The following is a 25,366-nucleotide window of genomic DNA, read 5'->3' as shown; positions in this document are numbered from 1 at the left end:
TGAAATCTTCATATAGCTTCCATACTCTGAAAACAGACAAATTATTAGCCTACAGTAGGAGAGGCCATGCTACTCTTTCTCCGTGTGGGAATAAAATTTCTAAGAAGGCTAATTTTGAGGTCAGGCTTCCCAAAAATAATTTTGTCAATAACTAGCAATTTATTTGTTAGAAATAGCCAAATAAAGATTGGCCAAATAATTGCACACAGAGAGGTTAGGTATGCATTCAGCAGCAGAAGGGAGTGGCTAGACCCTCCTCTATTTTCATTTCAGTGGAGGGAGCAGTGGCTACAAGATGATCCAGCCCTTGTATACATCAGAGGAAACCAGCTTTTAAAGTGTTTTATGGAGTACCTCCAAGAGGTGTGGCTAGACTGCCTTCAGAATTCAGCAGCGGGTAAGGAAATCATTCAGACTACAACATCTTGTAAATGTATACCTGGGTGTTCTCCAAGCTTTCAGATATCTTTGGGGATTTTGGCTGGTGCTTATGTTAGCAATGGAAGAATATAATATCTGTACTCCCTACAGTCTACAATGAGTATTCAGGTAAGCATCAGACTTAATTTCTCCTGTACAAGGAAGATGAAAATGTAATAGTAGGTTCACAACATCAAAAATTGTGTCCAAGTATGAACACCAGTGGTCCCCTTCCATTCAGAGCTACATTTTGTTTAGAAGCTTATAAGTGGTGTTACTGAGAATAACAGGTAGACTTTTCTGCATTGCTCTAGAATTAAAATATGGAACAATATCACAGTTATGAAAGACATCTGATGAGAAAATAGAGAAGAAAGTAAAATAGATAATATTTAATTACTAACTATATATTCCTGTTCTTTATGAGCAAATATGAACATTTGTATTATTAGTATTACTTTCTTTAATTTGTCAAATATCATGACCATGGTTTTCCGAAATGTGACCTTGCATGCAAAGTCTGAGCTTATAGCAATTTTTACAGCTGAGTTATCACTCCTTGAATACTGCCATTATAATGAAAGTGCTGACAGAACCTTTACCGTAGCAATACTGCTGTGATAAAATTTATAAGGGGCAATCAAGTCTCTGGGATGTCTCAGGCACTGTCATCTCCTGATGCATTTCTTGGCACCAAAATGGATCAAAAGAGTGACAATTCAGATGATTATATTATTGTAATAGCTTATCAAAGCAATGCTGGAAAGAACACTGAAGTGATTTAATTCTGAGCATCTTTTTGTTGTTCTTTTGAGAAATACAATATTATGCAATACTTGTTGAAAAGAAAAGGTAAGAATTGAACCGAGGAATGATGATCCTTGTAGACTACAATTACCATTACCTTTTATTCTTACCAAAATGTGGCATGGCTTAACATATCACAAAAAGATCGAACCACCAATAGGTTCTTTAAAAAATAGTAATCAAAGACAAATGTAATACTAAATTTTGACTTAAAAGGAAATAGGTACTACTGCACAAAGCAGGGAAATGTTAATCATACAGTGATAGCCTATCCTCTCAAATACTCCATTCGCTTCATTCCAGAGAAAGAAGTAAGGAATGCATTACTGGCAGTATGAAAAATATGAAACGGGAAGTGCAAACACTATGTCTTCCTTTTGAAGAATGCTTGTTAGGAATTGCAGACTGATTGCTTAGTATATACTTTGACTTAAAGAGCACAATAGCAATTAATGTTAACTGAGAATCTTCCCATTTGTTATTCCGAATAAAAAATGTTAGAAAATATATGAAAGGTATGTGTAAGATGAATTTCTAGAGAGAAGACCAAAAAGAGTTCATACTATTTGGAAGTCAACTCCTAATATATAAAGGTTCCTGTTGGACACTGTTTTGTGGATATTCATATTTATGCATGTTCATTCAGTTGGAAGCCCATATTTATGAATAAGGCATAAAAAATATGTCACACATTTCATATGGTTGAAACCAAATATCTCTATTACTATAACCAGCATTGGAAAGCTTTTTTTGTTTTATATTACTAAGAAAAATATTAGTTATTTTAAGCATAAGTAAAACACTAAACGTCAGACTAAAATCTATGTTTAAATCTTTCAGTGCTTGAAGAAATTCAAATTTCATTTGTGCCACTTGCCCCGTGTAGATGGAGAACTGCTAATTTTATCATGCAAGTTAAAAATGCTAAAAGAAATGAAAATTGAAAGTTAGTGAATGAACTGTTAACAAGACAAGATCAGAATTCAGCTTATCTCAGAAACATAGCATTTTTACACTGTAAAATGCAGTGGGGTCTATTCAAAGTCCTCTGATCTCACTGAAAGCAAGTGCAGATTAGTTGTTGATGTACATCTTACTTCACATCCAACAGGTTTAGAGAGTTTCTGTGATCCCCCTTTCTTCTGAACACATCTAACATTGGTTAATGCTGAAGATCTGATAAACCATCCACAGCAAAGCACATCATTGCATACCACCATACATATTTATACACACCATATAGTTGAACATCACAATAGATTTTTCAGCATCATGTATACATGTCTGCAATTTTATACTGTAATCAATGTCCAAATATCAGTTAAAACAACTGTAGCATAACTCCAAAGGGTTACACAAAGTTCATGGTGTCCTTGTTGGTCAGCTATGAAGACTCATCCTTATAAGCATGTCTCTGTCACAGACGCTCAGGCTGAATAATCTCAAGACACTGCTAAACTTCAGATAGTACCCTGAAAGTTCTGCAAAATTCAGCCTTATGTTATGCTTTTTTGCTTTTATAACACATCCCCACAAACTAAAGCCAAGAAATGCTGCTTCATTTTCTGAAATGCTTTGTCACATATTTTGTAGCTTTATATAAGTATACAGCTTTTAACCTAGCATGCTGTGTTGCATGTTTTGGATGTGATGTGGCAGTGTCTGCCTCGTGAAGCTGCCAAGTATCAAGTAACTGCCATATAATTTATGATCTAAATCAGCATATTTCCATTTCTCTTTGTGCAAACCTTATCAAGTTCCTAACCATGAATTAAATCCTGAGGGAAAAACAAAACCATAACAGCACAAAAGATATTGTATGTAACTAGCATGGTTATTTTTTTTCCTTTGATAAATCGATTTCTACAAAAGTTGAAAGCCGTCATGTTAGCAAATTATAACCATTCAGCATGCCTAGAAGGTAAGAAGAAAATAAGAATGACAATTGTGGGGAAATAATAAATGAACAAACAAAAAAAATTCTCAAGTATCGAAAGAAAAATAAGACCCATTGTGTAAAGCAGCCCAGAATGTTATCGATGGCTAGAATAATATAAGCATTATGGGTCGCTGTTTTTTTGCCATGCACTGAGAAGGTACAACAACAATATGAATTTTTTTTCCTGAAGAAACACTGACAAGTTTCTTAAACTGTGCATTTATTATGGTATTTGAATATTTTTAATACTTTTATATTCTAAGGAGTGAATATGTGCACAGTGCTGTGTAAGAAAAGGCAGAGTTTCAGGAATCAAATTCTGAGACTAATCCTATCCTAAACAGAAACAGTATCATAATTAGCTTTCTAACTTGAGCTAAACCACTCAGAATTTATGGGGGGTTTTTTATTATTATTATTTTTATGTAGGGAGGATTAGTACAATCATTATTACAGCAGTTCCTAAGATTGAACCTGAACGAGATTCTGGAACTGAGTAGAATTCCATTTATGAAAATGAAATGAGAGAACTGGCGGATGTAGAGGTACAAAATCTAAGCTTTGTCCATTGGTATTCTGTCTGTTCTTCAACTTTTTTTCCAACTAATTATGTATTTCGAGATGTAGCTGAGGTTTCACTTCAAAGCTAAAAGCTCAACAAGCACAACAGATTTATGTAAGCTGAAGAAACAACGTTCAGGAAAAGAGACTTATTCCTATTGGTCATCTTGGTGAACCTCTAAGTTCGCATTGGGGAGAAACACGGCAATAGATTAATTTTGTACTTGGGCTTCTGCAGTCCTTGGGGACATTTCAGCATTCCCAGGTGTGGGGAGACAAAAGATAGAAACTACCTCTTAGTCTGAAATAATTTTTTAACAATTCTAGTTTACTAGAAACACTCATGCACTAACAACTTCTAGAATGACTGTGTGGGGATCGTTCCCTTTCAGCTCAGAGAACTAATAGCTCTAGCTTGCAACCATCTCACTATACATACATATCCAGTGAGAGGATGACTGACCTTGTGTGAGTTGCATGGTAGTTCATGGCCTTCTCTATAAAACTGGAAGCAGAGATTGCATTCTCGTTCCAAAGAAGACTTTAATGTGTGACGGTGAGAACAACATTGAGAGAGAACAACCTGCCCTTTCCACAGAAAGAGATGGTAGGCCCTTGGTAGACTGGAGCACAGACTGTGTGTGGAAGCAGCTCAGTTATATCACCCGTTTCAGGGAAAAGTTATACACAAGGTGTTTTGTGGGGGGGGTTGTTTGTTTGTTTGTTTGTTTTAGAATATTCCCTCCCACCCTGTGTAAAGCATAAAACACCTTGAACACAAATCATGAGAACAGGTTGTCATGTGGGACTCAGCAGTAAGGAGTAAGCTACATTATGTTACTATCCAAATGGCTGCAGATCAGAAAGACCTTGTCTTTTGGGACCTCTGAAGTTGAATATAGCTTGTATCCCACTGTCACGGGAGTTTTCCTGAGTTGATGCTCTTAGTCTCCTCCAGTGTCTTGTAATCAAAGGGTCAACATATTCAGACAGTTCAAAACCACCTAAAGTTACAACAATTCAACCAACCTTTTCAGTTTATATGGCTTTAAAATACAGAATTATGGAAGCTTTAGTATTATGCATTTGTGCAAATTATATTACAAACACTGAGAGATTCACCTCATGCTTTCTAACTTCATGTGTATATTTTTTTCATGTGTTATGTCACCAGTCAGTCACCACTGATGGTGATTTTAGATGAGTGATTACCTATTTGAACCTATGCTGCTGATGACATCTGGTCAAAGGATTATCTAACTGTGTGCAAGGAAAATTTGCACATCTAACAGTATGTCTTGGATGAGATTATTCTTGGTCCATAGCCCTACACACAGAAGCACAACTGCAATCTTTATTTTGCAGTCTCAGTCACTAATGCACACTTCTCTATCCTGTTTCATGCTCCTCTAAGACATGAGAAAGTAAACAGTAACAGTGGCCTACTGAGCAGCACATTTCATTTCTGGAATTCTGAATTAGGTTGGCACATGAAGTTGTTTGACTCCTTTTTCTTCTCATTTAGCAAATACTCTCTTACAACAAAACAGCAGTTTTGCAAAAAAGGTTCTTACATTCTAAGTGGGTTTGGTCCTTATCACATGTGTTTAAAAATCTCTTTCTAGTCTTTGTTCAGATAATATTTAATAACCCCAATCTCTCCTGGATCCTGACATGGCAAGCAGAGAGTAAAGGTCCTGTCAAGTAAGAGTAACTCAAGAGTTTCCTGCATGTCCATGATTACTTTTCCTCTCTACCTTCTTAGACAAATTGACCTGAAGCTTTCACAGGCATTAGAGTTAGCATTTATTCTGTTTGCAGAGATGGACCAGAGGAAATCTGTACCAGACTGCCTGAAAGCAAGCCTTGGCTTTTCCTGGTATAGTAGAGCTGAACAACAGAGAATAGTTAAGTGTCAGTGTAGAGCTTCTAGTGTTTTTTATGAGTGTTGTGTTCTCTATACCTGCCCTGACAGTGTCCTAGGACTCAGGTCTTCATGGATGAGGCTGACCGTTGCTCAGTGCATTAACTGATTCTCCATCTGAGAATAGTTTTTATAGTTGAAATAAAAAGGGAGAGGGGGGAAGAAGAAAAATATAATAGTTTTAGATTTATGTGAGAAGAATGGACTGATTATTCATAGTAGAGTGATTTGAGAGAATGAAGTACCTACAGCTTCCACATAGGAAAGGAAACCTGGTAATTATTGCTTGTGAATGGATGCAGTCGTATATATAAAAGTGAATTGAATGGTTCAGATATAACCTGAAAGAGACTTTTCTCTGGTAGCTGTGTGTCATTAACTGGTGTGTACAAAGAAGGTAACGGATGTCTATGTCTACATAAATCAGTATTCTTTTCTCCCTAGATACAGCTAAATTTTAATGATAACTTCACAATAGAAAAACTATATATGCAATATATTAGAGTCCAATAGAGAATTAAGCAGTGTAAACTCTGAATAAAATGCATCGCAACATTAGCAGTAGGGCAATAACAATAGGTATGAATAAAAATATTTAAGATACACAAAATAAATATAAGGGTAGCTTAATGATTCTCTCTTCAATATGCTACTCCAGACTTTCTAGGCAGCAGTTCAGCTAACTCTCTAGCTTTTCCTTTCCTTCTCCAATAACTTTTGCTGGCCCATTGAAAACAAATCCAAGAAAGGCATTTAGGTGACCAAAAATATTGAATTCTCATACTTTTCTTTCACAGCACAATGAAGGAAATTAACAGTTACCTTTTCTTAGCCTGCTGACTGTCACATCCAATAGCACAATTCTTTTGCTTGTTAGTAGGGAATTGTAGATTATGTCCGTTTAAAATAGTCAGCTGCACAGGAAAAAAAGCCTTGTTTGCCTTAGCTGACAGGCATGTGGTTCAAGTGGAGGAGATCCTTTCTGGAGGAGATGGTTCTTTCCCTGAGAGCAAGAAAGGATGAGAATGGACAAACCAGAAGTCTGCAGCACTCCTGAAAAGAGCAGAGAGCAAACATACAGTCTAGTTTAACACTGACAGAAAAGAGGTGATTTTCCAAAAATCCAGATGTGACAGCAAAATGGCTGCAAACATTTTCAAGAACTTTTCAAGGACATGATAGGACACAGGAGAATTTCTTTTCAAAGCCTTTCTACCTCATCACAGCCTTTAAGTTATCCTAAAAGAGTTTCTTGTACAGATTGTGTTCAGATAAAACCTATTGTAACCTGTAACTCCTTTCAGTGTCTTCATCATGGTCTAAAACAAGCAGCCACGACAATGATCCGAGTTCAAGCCCATCGCAGCCGGTCAGTTAGCATGTGTAACTCTGGATCAGCAGTACTTGACTCCGAAACTCCTGCCACCTGGTAGTGGATAAGTGCAGGAGAGACCTGAAGGTACTAGGAGTGTTGTAGGGGAGCAGGAAAATGGAGAGGATAAAGGCCTGGGAGTTGCTGGAGTTATCTGGTCTTCCTCATGACTAAGTCACCCAGCTCTAGAAACTAGCCATTGATCCAATTTACATCACCTGATGATTACTCAAGAAGCTTTTTTTTGGCATAGGAAGGGACACAGCTTCCTGTGTGTAGGCTCCTTATAAAAAAAAAAACAAAAAAACCACCAAAAAAAACCGAAACCCAAACTCAGAAAACAAGAGATTCACTCAAATATTTAGAAGTTCCCACTCATCTTATTTCAGAGTGAAGGAAACATGAGTGTCCTGAACCTGTATCTCCTAATCCCGACAGTGTCCCTGTCTCCACTTGTTGACTTCAGAATGTCTATGAGAGACTTCCTCAGGAAAGATTTTGGGCTAACAGGAAGTACAACAGTATTCACTTCTGAAATATACAGCTTGATACTTGAGAGTGAATGAGGCCAGAGAGACTACAGTTATCACTCATCCCTCTTATGCTACTGAGACTTCAGATAACAAAGGAATCCAAAGAGACCTTACACCAAATCTTTGGAAATATATCAAAACGTGTAATGAATATCCTGCAACCCTGAGTCTATGGACTTAAATTCTTTGCTTGGAGTGTGTTTTCTGGAGTGTTGAAAGGACAGTACAATCCTTTCTTCTTCCTTGTACAGAACCCACAGATTCAATCAAATAAGAAAACAGTGGAAGATTTAAAAAAAAAAAAAATTACACATTGCCATTGTCATTATTTTTTAAATGCAACAGAGTTGTCTTCAGGTCATTCTCAACCATGAAGCAATATATATTTTTAAGTTTTTACTGTACTTGTAGCAGACCAATTGGAAATCCATGTGAAAAATAGCTTGAGAGCTGTACAAACTGTTTGATATATTTAATATTTCTGCACCTAACACTGAAGAAGGATTTGTCAACTAAGTCCTGACAGTACAACTGGCAGAACATCTGGAAAATGTAATATGTCACATATCAGCTGGTCACACTCACAGAAAACAGATAAGTGGTAAATAATTATGATAATTTTTTTTCCTTCCAGAATTGTGTTTATTTCTGCCTTGGGCCTATGAGAACTATCAACAGACAGGGAATGAAATACCTCAATAAAGTACTAAGGAGAGAAATCATGTAGCCTGAAGTAGAGTTAACCAATAGCTCTTGTAGGGAAGTATGGTTAGTAGTACATGCACAAGTTTGTTCGTACTTCACAAATTTCATTCCAAGTAGAAGTGCTTCAGAGAAATAATAGCCAGCACATCTCTGTAGGCTACTCTCGGTGCCTTTGACAAGGTGGCAAAATTGATAACAAATCACCTCACCTTGAAGGAAGTTCCCTACCTGTAATTCTCTTTTAGGCATCTCAGGGGAACTGCAGAGCTCCTATTTGAAGGTGTGTCCAGAGGCAGTTTGTTTGGATAAAAATATGAGGTTTTCATGAGCAGATATAATGGCAATATTTGAATCTTTTTTTTTTTTTTTCAGATATAGTGGAAAATACAGTTATGATAAGATCTGTAGCGATTTCTTTTAAGTTCTGAATATAACCTGATGATCATCTAACAGCATATTCTTTTCTTCTGGAATCTAATGGAAAGCTTGTCACATTGCCCCACGCATTATGACTGCCTCTGTTAAGAAAAAAAGGAGGGTAAATGTTGTAGGTGATTCCCTTCTGAGGGGAACAAAGGGCCCAATATGCCAACCTGAGCCATCCCACAGGGAAGTTTGTTGCCTCCCTGGGGCCTGGGTTAGAGATGTTACTAGGAAACTCCATGGTTGGTACGGCCCTCTGATTACCACCACTGATTACCACCATTGGTTATGCAGGTTGGCAGTGATAAGGTTGTGAAGAGAAGCCCAAAAGAGACCAAAAGGGACTTCAGGACACTGGGGCAATTGGTTGAAGGATCAGAAGCACATGTAGTGTTTTCCTCAACCCTCTCAGTGGCAGGGAAGAATACTGAAAGGTGCAGGAAAACTCACCTGATTAACATGTGGCTCAGAGGCTGGTGCCATCGTGGAATTTTGGTATTTTTTGATCATGGGGAGGTTTACATGGCACTGGGCCTGCTGGTGACAGATGGAGTTCAGCTGTGATTGGGGGACTGGAGCATCTCCCCTATGAGGAAAGGCTAAGGGAGCTGGGCTTGTTTAGCCTGAAGAAGAGAAGACTGAGAGGGGAATCTCATCAACACGTACAAATATCTTAAGGGTGGATGTCACGAGGACAGAGCCAGACTCTTGTCAGTGGTGCCCAGCAACAGGACAAGGGGCAATGGGCACAAACTGAAGCATAAGAGGTTTCAGCTGAACGTGAGGAAGAACTTCTTTACTTTGAGGGTGACAGAGCACTGGAACAAGCTGCCCAGGGGGGTTGCAGAGTCTCCTTCTCTGGAGATATTCAAAACCCACCTGGATGATGTCCTGTGCAACATGCTCTTGGTGAACCTACTTTAGCAGGAGGGTTGGACTAGACGATCTCCCGAGGTCCCTTCCAACCCTTGCCATTCTGTGATTCTGTGATCTCAAAGGGGAAAAAGGCTCAATGAGAGGATTTGGAAATGGCTTCAGGTTGTGCCAGGGGAGGTTTAGATTGGATATTAGGAAAAATTTCTTTACTGAAAGGGTTGATAAGTATTGGAACAGGCTGCCCAGGGATGGTGGTGCAGTCACCATCCCTGGAGGTTTTCAACAAATGTGTAGATGTGGCACTTCGGGACACGGTTTAGTGGGCATGGTGGTGTTGGGTTGATGGTTGGACTTGATGATCTTGGAGGTGTTTTACAACCTTAATGATTCTATGATTCTATGATTTTACTTCAGTGATATTCTTGTACTTAGGCCAGAATTGGACACTTTGAGTTATGTTTTGTCTCAGTCAACACAATCAATTTACGGGACTTTTACAACTCAAATTCTGCCTCTAACTCCTCTTTAATTGCCAATCAATCCTTCCTACCAAGACACAGGATTTGACACAAGCTTTATTTCCAACAGCAAGCATCTTGTTCATTCAATCTGATGACCTGACATTGCCATTAGGTCGTTACCCTTTTTCTTTAGTTCCCCCTTTAACTCATGTCATTTAATCTATCGACACCAGCCTTCACCTGTGGAATTGCTCACAAATTCCAGGGCTTAAACTCCTGATGAAGTCACTGCAGCTTAACTTTGGCTGGTACGCAGTAACCATTCATTTTTACAAATTTTGTCTGCAGTAATGTAACTTAGCACATTTAAGGAGCATAATATTAATATTGCTTGGTTCACTTTCATTGCAAGATAAATTAAGACACTTTAATCCATGCTGTGAGTGAACTAAAACTGTGCACATATCACTTATATTCAACTGATGCATGTTATGCATATTATGCATAACAAATTGTTATGCATAATAGCTGGATCAATACTTTATGCTTTATTAATTTATTTGAATCAAGTACCCAATGACATCAATCATCTCTTTTGAATGGCAGTCTCTCCCCCAAAATCTAGTTCTGTCCTATAGGCAAACCTACTTTGGTCAGAGAGGCTGAGCTGTGTAGGAGGGGAGCAAGTCCCTGAGAACTCATTGTCACTTTCATTGTGATGACAACAACTGAGATCTAACTTTGTTAGGTGATGCATCTGAACCAGATCTAAAGAAGTTACCATAAAATTTTACATCAGGATTTTTAGCAACATGAGAACAAAAATCCCTGGTTTATGAATAGTGCCATTTTATGAATGGTACTTCATGGTTGATCTGGCTTCTGACCTGCTGTTGTCCATTCCTGTCCATCCCTTACAGCTTTCCAATCATACAGACCTATTTTTTAACCTCCTATATCTGTCTGTCTGTCTGCCTGCCTTATAGAAAAGTAAAGCTGTTCTTTTTAACTCTCCCCACTCTTCTACTCTTATTAGCATTATTAGTGCTCTTGCTGTGTTATGCCAAACAAGCTCTGCCATGTCTCTGACAAGAAATGTAGTGCTGCATTAAATCATTAAATTTTACATTAAATTATTTAATGCTTGGTTTCAAAGTACTGTTTTGATCATACGTATTGGAGGTTAAAATCCTGAAGAAAAGGACAAATAACGGAAAAGAAGCTTTTTTGCCAGCTTTCAACATACACCTCACTTAGATATCTCAACGTAAAAAAAAGAATTTGCTTTCCCTCTGACTATGCATGCAACTGCAAATTATAAGCAGCAAGCCTGTACCTGGTAAATAAACTCTTTTTTGAAAGGTCAGTCTTAAGTTGAAAGTCCCACAATTTCAAATCCTAAAAGTGGAATTTCATATTTGGTCTTTTTTTTTTCTTTAGCAAGGGCATGAAAATTAAAAAAAAAAAAAAAACCATACTTTTTCATCTATTTGAATGTTGGCATCATTGAAAAAAAATTGCACCATTAAGACAATAGAGAACTGCTATTTAAATCATGCTCAGGTATCTCATGAGGCTTGCAAAACGAAATGTACACCTATACATACACATGGCCTATAGTAGGCCATAGTTTTTCTTTTCCCTTTTCATAGAAGGAAGGTCTCCAATTCTACTTATAAATAAGAAGTTCCAGCCCTATGATAGATCATAAAATGCAGGGTAAGGCATTTTTTCTCTTGCCTCTGAATTTCTGCTAAGCAGATTCAGATCTGCTTTCTGGCTAAAATTACCACTAAACTCACTCACTAAAGTTAAAATTCGAAACACTGACCTCTAAATCTTTTTTCAATGTAGTGTGTCTCTTAATTCCATTTAAATTTGAAAATTATTTGATAGGTCACTCTTTAGCAAGGAGTGCAATAATTCACTGCTTTTCTTCCAAATTTTAGGTATATTTCATACATTCATTTCTCTAGCTACACAACTCAAGTCTCATAACTGTATTTACAGAGGAAAAAAACCATCCTTGGTGTTACTTAAATCTGCAAATTCTACAGACTGATAATCAACTTATGATCCACTTTGTGAATATCCAACAGTATTAATTGGTTTCCAAAAGTAAAAAAAAAAAACACATTAAGCATTATAAGACCACAAAGATGCATAAAATGCCTGTCTTCAAACAAATTGTCCTCTGCCATCTTGTAATCAGAAGTATTTACATGAAATATATTGTCTGGAAAATCAATACAACCTTGTTATTTTCCTAAATGGTCATTAGGTGTCATTTTCATTGTTACCTCGGAATATGGTCAGAAATAGTCTTGCATGTCTTACAGAATCTCTTGTTTAAGACACAAATTATCTTTTGAAATTGTATGGTTAGGGTAGTGTCCTAGGGAAAATTTGTTAATTTTGCATATTTTCCAAGTTCTGCCTAAATAGATATTCCCAGGACTGTGTTCAAAAAGGCTAAAAATGGTTATTACTGTACAGGAATAAAGCAACGGCACAAATGGAATAGAAGAAAAAAACCAAGGAAATGTTCATGCCATAATTACAATTATTACCTTGATTTGTATAGACTGTGAATAGTTCTGAATATAAAAAGGTATTAAAAAACATAAATCTCCCAGTGATTAATTTGAAATAATTCAATTTATTTCAGTGTCTTAAAACACCTCAGCAATTTGTATTTGTATTTCCAAAGGAACAGTGTCTTAAGATCTTAACTTGGACCAAATCTGCAACTAGCAGGTTATCCACTGAATCCATTGAAACGAAGATTGACCTCTCAGTCTTAAAACTACAAACTACTTCCTGATTTTTGTGAGTATCTTCTCTCCTTTAAGGCTTTATGTTTAGCTCACAAACTTATCTTACGATCCTTTTATCTGGAAGGCAGGAGGAAAGAGATGCTATGGAGTCCTCATGGGTATACCAAAGATGACTGTGGACTAATTTAATGGTGGAAACAGACACTGGATACCCTTTCATATTCACTCAGGTCTTCTTAATCAGGTATTTCTAAAGAGGCACAGGTGATGGACATGTTGTTTTCTCCACATCCATTTCTTCACAGATTTGTCTACATTACCTTTGTGAGGTGTTAGGAGGAAGACCTAAGAAGCAGAATAGTTATTGCTGGTGACTGTAGAGACTGTTCACTAAATTTAATTCCTACAAGAGACACCAAATATTTCCTGCCAAAGACTTTTATTTCTTACTGCTTTCTCCTAATTATTCAGTATTTAAAGAAAAGTTTAGCATGGCATGGCCCAAAAGATCTAATGTTAGAAGAGTAGCAAAAAAGCAAATTTTACAGCACAAAGGAGTATTCAGAAAAGATTATAGTGTTAGATGTGCATTATTTACTACAGGAGAGCCTTGTGAATCTGGAGAGGAAAGAATATATAGAGTAAAAAAAAAAGTCAGAACAGTGACTGAGTCAGTGGTTTTTTGAGCACTTTTCTGCATTATGGTCATCAAATAAGAAGTCTGCATTGCTAAATCTCTTTCAGAACGGCATCGTATTACATGTACATGGTATCCTACACCATCAGTTGGAAAGTAAACTCATGATACAAATAGAGCAGATTCACATAAAAAATTGTAATTGCCTTTGATGAAACAAAGCTTTACAATACTTAGAGAGTAGGTCAACACCAGCACCAATGTGCCCAAGCCACTCTCTGTCCCAGTTTAGCGGTTTCTGGAAACTGGTTTTATTTATGCCCCCAAACCAATTACGCACATTGGACCACTGCTAAGACCTCAGATCATGAGCTCAATTCTTCTTATAACACGGCAACCTAATAAATTGAATGTTACCTACTGAGAATAAAACAAAGAAACAAACAAATACCAAACTGAACAACGAGCTTTGGAATAGGATATTTCTCTGTAGATCAATTTTGAGGTTTGGGATAGGAAATTTCTCTGTAAATGAATCTCAGAAAGTTGCTTCAGACAACTATCCTGGGACTGTACAACCCCTCCAAGGAATGTGCAGGCTGACTGACCTCCCAGCCCAACAGCCTGCTGCCTCCATGAAAACTTAGGTGCTTTGATATAGCTCTACTGTCCCTATCTCAATCTGTATGTAAAAATTAAATCAGCTCTCAGCTAAGCCTCCCCAAAGTCACAGTAGAGAAAGAATGATCGAATAGTGTCACAAATGCAAAACCATTCCTTGTAGATATATTGATAGAAGAATAGATTTTTTTATATTTCACTTGTTGCACATCTTCATTTACCAAGAAGTGACATTCACACTGTAATAATTTTAAGTCCTTGTGAATACAATAAATGATTTATCTCTCCAATTATGTCCAAAACAATAATGAAATATTTGCAGTATTACTACTTCCTTTTTTAAATATAGGAATGTTTCAAAGTCATCCTTATCAAAAATGTATAAAGCATCAAGTGAGTTGTCATGTAAAGCAAAACCAGTAACAGAAGAATTTCAGGCTTTGGTAGTTTTCCCTGTCTAAAGCCTTTCCTCCACGGCTCTCTCTAGCCTCTCATGCCAGAAAAGAAGGGATGCAAAAATCCATTTTTCCTAGATTGTTGTGTTCTTTAAATCCACAGAGACAGAAAAGTGCACAAATCCTTTTTTGCTTGGCAAAGTATAAGGGAAAGAATTATGATTACAGCCAGTTTCTGTGACAATATTGCTAGCAAATTGAGAAAAATTGAATGGGCACAGAGATTATTCTCGCTGCTGGATGGCCTGATCAAAGCAAGGCTGAGGCCCACCGGAGGAATGATGATGGGCCCTATGGATTTGGGGCAGATTCCCTGCAAGGTCATTTGGGGACTTTGGGACACTTAGCTCTAAACAAAGAACTCCCCAAACTCAAACATGTCTATGTTCCTTAGTTCTAAATTCACCAACAATAATGAATTGTTTCACCACATGGATCCAGAACTATTTTCCACCAAAATGGTAGTATTTTCAGATGTGCTATTATATGGTTCTTAAATGGTAACTAATGTATGGTGTGCACGGTCACCACCATTTTTACAGGAGCTCAGGTTAACCAATGGGAAAAATAGACGTCCTGGTTTCATCTGGGATAATTTTCTTCCTAGAAGCTGGCATAGTGCTGTGGTTTGGATTTAGTACGAGAAGAATGTTGATAACACACTGATGGTTTAGTTGTTGCTAAGCAGGGCTTACACCAGTCACGGACTTTTTGGCTTCCCCTGCTCTGCCAGGAGCACAAGAAGCTGGGAGGGGGCACAGCCAGGACAGCTGACCCCAACTGGCCAAAGGGCTAGTCCAGACCATATGACATCATGCTCCATATAAGGTGGGAGCAGCTGGCCGGTGGGCAGTGATTGCTGCCTGAGGACTGACTGGACATTGATTGGCAGCCGGTGAGTGGTTGTAGCACTTGAATTTCCTGGGTTTTGTTTCTCTGTCTCTCACTGTTTTCCTTTTCATTACAATATTTATTAATAATTATAATTATTATAATTATATTATATTGCATTGTATTGTATTATATTATATTAATTTTATTGCATGTCCATTATTAAACTGTTCTTATCTCAACCCACAAGTTTTTCTTACTTTTGCTCTTTAGATTCTCTCCCCTATCCCACCTGGGGAAGGGGGGGAAGGTGAGCAAACAACTCTGTGGTGCTTGGTTGTCAACTGGGGTTAGTCCGTGACAGTAGGTATTCTATTCCCATATATTTCTGCATCTGACAAATTGCTATTTCTGTGTCTCTTCAGGAAATAATGTTTGCCACCACTTCAAGGTGATGCTATAAAGCTTTTTTTCCTTTCATCCTGTGGCTTTTCACAGGTTTGGTTGTTGTTGGGGTTTTCTTACCTTTTTTAAGCCTATATGGTACAATAAATCATATCTAAAGCTGGTGATTAATAATGAGACACTTCACAGTGAAACCTCTGCAAAGAAGGAAATTGCGCAAATAGGCAGAGTTATCTGTCATCACATGACAAAGTTCAAGTTTAAGAAGCTGCTTGTCAAATACAATCGATTGAACGAGTGATAGATTAGATCTTAATAGCAGTAAAAGTAAGCTATATACCATTGCCTTCCCTTACAATATAAAAACCTTCACTTTTAAACACTCTGTGATGAAATGCAGTAAAACAAAATAAAAAATGGTAGTGGGAGAACGAGTGATGTTTCTTCCTTACCCAACACATAGAACTGTGTTAATATTTTTAATGCTCAGTTCCTGTCAAGGTCAATTTAATTTTGTTGTTGTTGTTATGAAAAAGGAACCTCGACAAAAATACATCTAACCACTTTCATGATTTCTGTAGGGTTACTAATGTTTCAAAATCTCTCTTTAATTCTGTAGCCTTTAAACAGCTGTGGCAATAATTACCCGATACATTTTTCAGTTATGCTATTTACATGTTTCTCTGTTTTTCCTGAATGGTATAAAATATATTATCTTCCAGTGGAAAAACATACAATACAATTCCATAACTGAGTGGTGAGTTTAGAGAAGAACTGGATTTCTATTACTTAGATAACTTACATATTTCTAGTTTTTTTCCATTCTGAAATGTGAGCAATGCTTTTTTTCAGTTCTTCATAAAAATAAAATCCCTCAAAACACAAGATATCAAATCAGGCAAAACATTTCATTTGAAACCTCAAAATGTTCCTTCTTACTTATGTACATTATTATTTAATGTAAATAACATGAAATAAATCTAGATATTATATTGTTGTGTTATGATGTACTTGAAAACCTCTTGAGTGGACATTTAGTCCATTTTATTTCCCCAAGGTACCTTTGGTATGTACTTCAAAGGGCATGTAAATATGAGTTCGCAGAAAGCATCTCAGTTTCTTATTCCATTAATGTCATTATGATTATCTCACAAGATTTATTGATGGTGTTACATTATTTACACTATTTGTACCATTATTCTTTGATTTCACTGAAACATTAAGCTGCTACTTTTTCATACATTTGCCACTAGCTGAAAGAAGAATCAACATACTGCAATTTAGATGTCACTAATTTGAGTTTTAGGGAAGATTTTGTAGCCTAGTCTGCCCTTTTGCACTTCAGTGTAGCTGTGTGACTTCTTGTTTTAGTAGTTAAGGCTAGGAAAACATCTCTAGGATCTGGCAAAATGATCCTAGGCTTCATGTCTAGGATTCAAAACGATCTTTGCAAAATGCAAGAAGTTGCCTAGTTTCATTCTTTGGTATTGTAGAATACTGCTATTTTGTGCATGGGTGTAAATAATGTATGAACTCAAATTGTTAAAGACAGTGCAAGACTGGAGTGCCAGACTAGCGCTCCTGGCAACTATTCACAGTTTTGTTATGGATCTGCTGTGTGATGTCAAACAAGCCACTTCCTTGTGTTCCTACTACATTTACACACACACACACACACAAAAATGTGTGAAGTAACAGCTACCCCCTTTGAGACAGCTACCCCCTTTGAGAAGCACTCTGAAATCACTGGTTATCAGATCCAAAATTAGTTCAAATAGAGCAGAAGATATGGGGATTCATTCTTTACCAAGACTTTATTGAACTTTATAAAAGTTGGGTAAACATCTGCCCAAGCTTTATTATGTCTGCAGTTGTCAGACCTGCCCTCCCAAACACAGATGTTCTGAGTGATATGGAAAGAGTTGTACGGGCTCTGAAGGAGCATCACAGAGACAGTGCAGGAAGTTGCAGCTAAACTGCTGGAATTAAAACTGGAAGAGAAATAAAAGTAATTGAAGAGAACTCTCATCAGAATTTAATTTGAATGATCTTTACATAGACTAGAGCGTTTGCTTATAAAATTTTACCAGCATCAATGTTTGGTAAACTATATATGCCATTACATTTTAATGTTTGATGTTGACATTTCTGGGAATGTTTAAGGACCTTTAAAAAGAAGAAGTGGAAAGAGAGTTCACAGCCAAAAAACATAATTATTACAAGATTGCCTCTTTAGAAAAGGTGTGGGAATTCTACACCTCCACTATACCTCCAGGTATAACTATAACCTCGGGGAAGTAACTTCTTTTAGGTTTTTATTAGGAATACAGGACAAAGCAACCTTACAGATCATCAGATACAGTCCCTTTCATTCACGTGATAAAATTTCAAATAAAGTCTAATATACGCTAAACGAGTGTCAATTTAACACTGGTCAAGCTTCTAAAACTCTGTAGATTAATACCCATAAGATTATTTACATGCTAAGTGAGTTTATTTTCAGCTTTCTTTGTCTATACCAGTATTGTTCTTCAGCGTTGAGCTCTTCTGTATCTCCAGCTGTTACTCCCAGTTAGTAGAACACAATTATATGCCTGCTCATCTTCTTTTGCTGCATCATGTGAGTTTTCAGTCCCCTTCAAGAGAGTGTCCTAAAATGGTCTTCCTAAAATTACTGTTGCACACATGCTGAAGGTTAACTTATTCCTTTTTTGAACATTTACTATCTGTCATGTAAACAGTAGCTCAGGTGTGCTCTTATCACTCCTTCTTGCAATAGAATCGATGTTTTCAATCACAAAGAAATATTTGCTTGGTAACCCTTCACACTACATTTCCCTTTTAACAGTAACCACAACATCATGGCAACTTCACAGTGGCAACCGAATGTTAGCCATCCTTCTCTGCCATATCCTATCAATGAATCCACAGTTACACTTCTCTGTTTTCCCGGGGTTTTTGGTTTTGGGGTAGTTTGGTTTTGGTTGGTTTGGTTTTTGGGGTTTTTTTTGCTATTTGTTCATAGATACGTGATCTTGTGCGTTATATTCTTAAATTTCATCTGTTTCACAGGTTTTCTTTAGGCAGTAGAACTACCAACAAATATATGGAAAGGATGGCACTTAGTATTGAAATATGACCTTTTTATTTCTTGATAACATCTCCAAAGTTGCCTAGAAGATGTCTCAGGATTTCAGGGAGGAAATATGCATTTGATCTCTGTGGGACAACTTGTGATACATGTTTCCTTGCAATCACTGTTTGAAACAGTGGACTTACAAGCCAGCTAAACATCTAGCAATTTGGAATGCCAGGAAAAATAAAAAAAAAAACCATCCAGGCTCCAAGCTTCTTAGACTTCAGAAAAATCCAGGTTTGCTTAGTCTGAAACTAGCAACAACTTGTGTTCTTAAGAACTAGTGAGCAGCCTTCAGAGCTTTAGAAATTTAGAGATCGGTTATAAAATGGAGACAAGACCTATGTTATGCTATCATCTTTTAGGTACATTTTATGAGCACCCAAGAAATCACTGTAAGCTCATTGTAGAATGTGTATAATCTTGCATCCAATATACAAGATATATTTCACCTTTATAAGGAACCACATAGCAAGGAACATCCTGCTATGTCCGCTTCTCCTTTCCTATGCTTCTAGGAACATGTCTCATTCCAGTTTTAGAGTACCTTAACAATATTCCATTAGACTGTCAAGGCAATCATTTACCTGACCCAGTTTCACATTTTCACCATTCTAACTTCTTCTGTATCCTATTTCAGGCCATTCTAAGGACCATACATTCCTTCCAGTATGTTTAAACATTCTTGCACATAAAATTCATGTTTAAAATGAAAGGTAGCAGAAATACTGTAGTTTTTGCACACAAGTGAAGAAAAGGCTTCTTGAAAAATATATTAGTGAATTTCTGTACTCTTTCTTTGATGTACCTGGATTATTATTATTTTTTAATTCTTCACAAAGTAACTAGAAACTTCTAGGTGACCTTCACATCATCACTAAGGTATGGTGACTTTCTCAATTCAACATCCAGACTATTCTGCAAACGAACACAATAACCCAAAAAGAAAGTCTGCATCTTTGAGGGTGCTTGCATCCTTTCACATAAACTTTGAATGTCCATCAGGGCATGAATTTGAAGTATTTAAAATTTTTGTTCATAACATAAAAATTAGATAAAACAAATATGCAGTGCCAAATAGAAAATGTTTCCTAACTGATATAACCAACAGGTTCTCCTTAAAATAAATAAATGAATAAATCTGGACTTGCCATGGACAGACTTTATTAACATCCATTGAATCACCTTCCAATTTAAGGAAAATGTATTTTCTGTTATTCCACAAAAGTAAAATTCTTAAATTATCTCAGTGCACTTACCCCTCAACAAGAAACTTTTGCTGTCTTGGGATTTTAGCATTATAACAACAAAATTGGGGGAATCAAACTTTTTTCCCCTTCCCATGCATTCACTTTCGAGCCTGTACATCAAAACTCCTTTTTAATGCCTATAACAATATTCACTAACAAAGCAGAAGAGATTTATTCTTACATGATGGAGATTACTGTGAAAACCTGGTCACTGAACTATTATTGCATATCTATACCTACTGACAAGATCTTGTCAGAAAAAAGTCAGGAAGAAGTTCAGCAAGAAAACAGAGGGAGGTGAAAAGCCATGTTGTTTGACTCCTGACTGCATTTCTTTCTGTATTAAAAGACATCACAAATGAGCACTGTAGACAACCTGATGGTATTCCTACCACATTCCGTAGGGCAAGTTCTCGAGCCAATGAAGCTTCAGTTGCTTCTTGGAAAACCCTCTTAAAATTTATACAGCAGGCCACAATTAGTAGCAGGAGTACCTTGTGTGGGCATCAAGACACACCATGGCTCTCATTTAGCAACAACAGCCCTTGGATTTCTGGTACACATTTTATTAAATTAGGCCATAGGCTAAGTACCACCATTAGTAGAACATACATGGAGAGGTTTCCAAAGAGAAATAACTGCTTGAGTTTCAGTGATTCTGGTGCTTCAAGTTAAGCTTTTAAATAAACTCACAGTCCTGTCCTTTTTCCCCACTGCCATGGAATCTTATCACTTCTAGGCTTTGCCCTAGAGAAATGCCTACATTTTATGCCAGCACAGAGCACAGAGCAAAGCTAGAGTCACATCTGACCACTTTTGCTGCAAAAGCTGAATTGGAATGCATAGGGTTCATATGAAAACCTGAGTTATCAGGTTTCTCAAACAGGGGTGGGGATTGCCACTTTTTGTGAAAACCTTTTCCCCTGCCAGACTGGGAGGTAAGCTACCAAATTATTAAAGAAACTGCCAAAGTACGTAAGTGCTGAGCAACCCTACAGTAGATTTACAGAGGTCCTGCATAAGCTGAAGTTGCTACACATGAACAGATCAGTTATAACACCAGGGAACTTGTCTTGACGACTCCCAGACCTACCAGTGGTAGCACGTTTACAAGTATATTCACCAATGTAAGCCCTAAAACACACCTCAGAGAACTGTACTTATTGGTTGCTGTTTCTTTTACTGTTTCATTTCTAGGAACACAGTAAGACAAAAATTGAAGGTGTAGAAAATCTTGCTTTAGATTAATAAATAAACAGAGAAATAAAGAAAGAATTTTCTCTATATACTGCAACAAGAAGAGAAGTGTATGCATGTCTGCAGGGTAAGTAGACAGAATCAAACCACTCCTTTCAGTAGCTAGGAACACTTCAACCAGGAAGGGTTTCCGCATAGAGCAACAACAAGCATGGAAATAGTTCATATTCTTTTCAGCTGTGAACATTTTCACTACAGTATTTCCTTATAACACCAGCTGGTAAGAGTATTTGGGCTTTTGACCCAATAAGAATGCCGTCTAGGTCACAAGCTTCCAATTTCTCACTGCTTGAAATCTGTTCATTCCAGTAAAGGGAGTTTCCTGGAGGCAATCATGAATAGATACATGGATAGATTAGTCTTTCATATGCATAACTACACTTTGATAGAAATAGGACAAAGTGTGTGGATCTGAAGTGTGCTGAATAGACTTAGATCTGCATCTAGAACCTCTAATATGGTTAGATTCTTCACTGTTGAAAAAACAAATCAATAAACAAAACCAGAATAAAAATGTGAAAGGAAATAAAAAAATTCCAGAATAGCAAATAATAGAAACAAGAATAAATTAAAGCTACATACTCAGACATGATTAAAACTTTAAAAAAATGACTTTCTCCTCTGTCAGATGGGAATGGGAACTTGCATGCGTTGAGAACACTATGTCTTCATGACATCCTTTGGTGAGACTTGTAATGCCATAATATCTTACCGCTAGGTACTTTAGGAAGGGAGGCAGCTGCAGGTAGATGCATTAAATTCACCTGTCAAAGTAATGGTTTGGTGTATTAAAATGTCAAGTCCTTGCACTACAGGCAAGCGAACGCATAGTAGATTAACGACATCTAAATTACCAGTTGCAAGGAATTGCGACATATTTTCCCACGCTTTTTTTTTCCCCCTCTTACAATAATGAAAATGCTCATGATTTGTAAATATTATATAATAGCTTAGTACTTTCTAGCTTGAAAATTTTCCTCAAATCATGCTCTTTATAGAATGATTTAGTTCAGGATTTGATTAGGCCAAAAGGGGCATTGCCACTGGGGTAGATAAAATATGCGAGAAAAAACCCTCTGTTTGCACTAACTCCTTACAACAGACAGACTCTGACAGAATCATCACTTCTTTCAATATTTTCTAGTCAGCTTCTGAGCTCTCCAGCAGAGGTAACCTTTTAAAAAAACCCAGTGGAGTAATGCAACAGCTGGTGCTTATCTCTGTCAGGAAGGTTCTCATCAGTGTTTCAGCACTGGTTTTTGCCTCTCTGTTAAGAGTGAATCCTGGAAAGGACAGTTGGCAGCACCCCAGAACATGATGAGACAGAGAGGGGGCCTGGACTGGAGAAGTCAGGTGCAACAGAGAAAGTGACTCTACATCTGCAAAGAGACAATTATTAACTAGTTAGACTGCAAAAGAGATTAAAATGATCAGAAAATAGAGCAAAATGTGGCTAAATACATGTCAGAGCAAAAACAGAGATGACACATGTGAATTGCAGGTTTGCTGTATGTTTGACTAATCAATGAAATGGCCTTTTGGAATCTCTATTAGACTTTCTAATTAAAAAAAAAAAAAACACAAAAAACAACATTTTTAAGAAGATTCTAATAAGCAGGGGCACCAGAAACATAGTCCAGTGAAGAACATCCTGAGCAATATTTGCAGAAAAATGATGCAAGCCATTAGCTTTGGGATTTTCACAGCCAGTCTCCTCCAACCTGAATATCTCCTTCTCCGGCATGTAGAAATTGTATGTCATAGGTCTAAAAAACACTTGAAATATTGTCTGGGAAGGAGCAACACTGAAATGGAATATATATCTTGTTAAAAATTCTTTCTGAAATACAACTGAACTATTTTTTTACTTACTGTGTCATCCACATCCTAGAGCTGGCATGCTCTGCAGATACTAAGTTTATCCAAATCTCCATGTGAAAGACAAAGAGGTCTGGGAATCTATACATGACAAGCATTTATGACTGTTACTATATTTGAATAAACAGTATTCAGAAAAACAGCAGGGGGTATGGGGATAGGACAAATTTGTGTGTGTGCATAAACTTATTTGATCACTGCTTTAGCCACTGCTCACTGTTTTTACAAACCTAGAGCTGCAGGTCTTCTTCACCTAACCCAGAGATGCAGAAACCACAGTAAGTACAAGCATAGAAAATGGATAATCCCAATGAATCTTAGGATAGGTTTCCACCATAAAAGCTAGACTGAAAACCAAGCAGCAAAGGGCTCTTAAAGAAGTCAAAAGATATCACATGTACTGTCAATAAACTGCTTTTTGCTTACCAGCCAGTCTCAGGGGATGATAGAGGTGAAAGGGCTTCAGAAAGGAGAGGAAATAAAAGGCACGAATAAGTGTATACATGCAGAAAAAGAAGAAACAAAACATATGGTAAAGCAACGAAAATAAATCCACACTGTAAAATAACACCCAAAGAAAACAGACAGCTGGGAAGAAAGAAGAACATAAATATGACATTCAAAAGGAAAAAAAGTCTCTAAAAGGAATGATGTTTGAATGTTGTTTAAAAAAAAATCAGCTTCAAGCCTGCTCAAGTCTAGTTTTTTCAATACGGTATGGTGGTTATGGTATGGTAGTTTCTCCAGCCAATGCTACCCAAATTAGTGATGTAATTGAGTGTTTGAGTTATGAAGGCATCTAACTAGGTACCCATATACATCTGGGAGCTGGAAAGAGAGTCTGAATAAATAAAAGTAGTCATTTTGAAAAGATTTATTAAAGAACAGCTGTGAAATACTATTGTGTTTACAAATACAAAAAAGGGTGGAAATACTGCAAAATATGTCATTTAAAATAGGACATTTGATCATTTAGTCTCTGCATGATTTGTAAATAGCATTTTTACATAAGCTGATAAAGAAGATTCATGCTGAAAAATTTTATATATGATGTTTAAAACATGTTGTTAAGAGGCAAAAAAAGGTACATAATTGTGCACTTCCACAGTGCAGATCTAATAAAATTGAATGAAGTTCTAATAAAACAGATCTGATAACACATCTCAACATTTATTTCTGTATGTCTAGAGTATTATCCTATTAAGTGGGATCAATAGGAAGTGTTCTTTGATTATTCAGTCTGTGAACTTCACCTTTGCCTCTGAAGTTTCTCATTTGATAAGTTAAGTGCAAGAGTGCTTATCTTTTTTTCCTGTGATTTCTATCGATCTCACACACCATGATCATGTTTACCCTCACCTTAATTCTAGAAAACAGTGTTTGGCTAATACAGTGACATACACAGCAGGTTAAAAAAACAGCCAGCCAGGGAACTAAAGGGGAAAAAAACCCAGATTACTATGAGCTGGGCCTCCAGCTGAGATCATTGTAAAGATGTATTTCACTTCTTTGCTTGTATAATTTATCACAGGAGACTACAATAATGGAGAAGTTCTGAGGTTTCCCACTAATTCTTTCTAAATGGGTGAATCCTCTGCAGTCTTCAGGGTGGTATTTCCTGACATGGAAACACCAGTATAGTTATTTGTCATTTTTAGAATCTCAGAAAATTAACATACAATATCATACACAGATGCCCAAATATTAGTCCCTGAAAGCACTTCCTGAAATCCCACAGAATAAAGCACAACGAGGTTTAAAGATGCAAGATGTAGGAGGTTTCCTGAGAAGAATGTTGTGGAATAAAGACATCAGTAACAGAGCAAAGCTAGCCTACAACTTTTCATGACATTTTCCTGCTTTGTGGGATGTAATAATTGAAATATAGCAACAAATAATATAGTTTCTTATACATAAAATAATTCACCATCTTTCTTCACTTTATATTGCAATCATTGAGTACACACACCTTAAACTTCAGAGAGTAAGTTGTTTTGTCTGGTTATGACTGCTGTGAGATCTGAAAGACTGTGGAAGTCACATTCAGTCAGAGAACTGGATACTGATAAAAGTACTTCTGAAAACTTTATTTCTTGAC

The sequence above is a fragment of the Egretta garzetta genome, unplaced genomic scaffold (assembly GCF_000687185.1).
Source record: "Egretta garzetta isolate BGI_Z169 unplaced genomic scaffold, ASM68718v1 scaffold349, whole genome shotgun sequence".
NCBI classification, from domain to species: Eukaryota; Metazoa; Chordata; class Aves; order Pelecaniformes; family Ardeidae; genus Egretta; species Egretta garzetta.
This window is presented reverse-complemented; position numbering follows the sequence as displayed.